A 391-nucleotide genomic window follows, 5' to 3' on the forward strand; every position below is an offset into this window, starting at 1 on the left:
AGGAGCTGGGGCAAGACAATGGCTCCATCGTTGTATTTCCAGTGCTTTTTTAACCAGGCACTCATATTTCTGCCAGTTTTTTTCTGTTTCCACCAACATCCAGCAGCTGGTGCTAGTGGATTAAAATAGGATGAATGCTGATGTGGGGTTTAGGTTTTCCTTGAAAAGGAGGGTATGTCCTCTGCTACTGACCTTACAGTGAGGGTGCCAGAGCACTGGAACAGGCTGCCCAGGGAGGTTGTGGAGTCTCCTTCTGTGGAGACATTCAAGACCTGCCTGGACGCCTTCCTGTGTAATTTCGTTTAGGTTCTTGCTTTGGCAGAGGGATTGGACTAGATGATCTTTTGAGGTCCCTTCCAATCCCCAACATTCTGTGATTCTGTGATTCTGT

Source organism: Antrostomus carolinensis, unplaced genomic scaffold (genome assembly GCF_000700745.2).
Source record: "Antrostomus carolinensis isolate BGI_N321 unplaced genomic scaffold, ASM70074v2 scaffold35619, whole genome shotgun sequence".
NCBI lineage: Eukaryota > Metazoa > Chordata > Aves > Caprimulgiformes > Caprimulgidae > Antrostomus > Antrostomus carolinensis.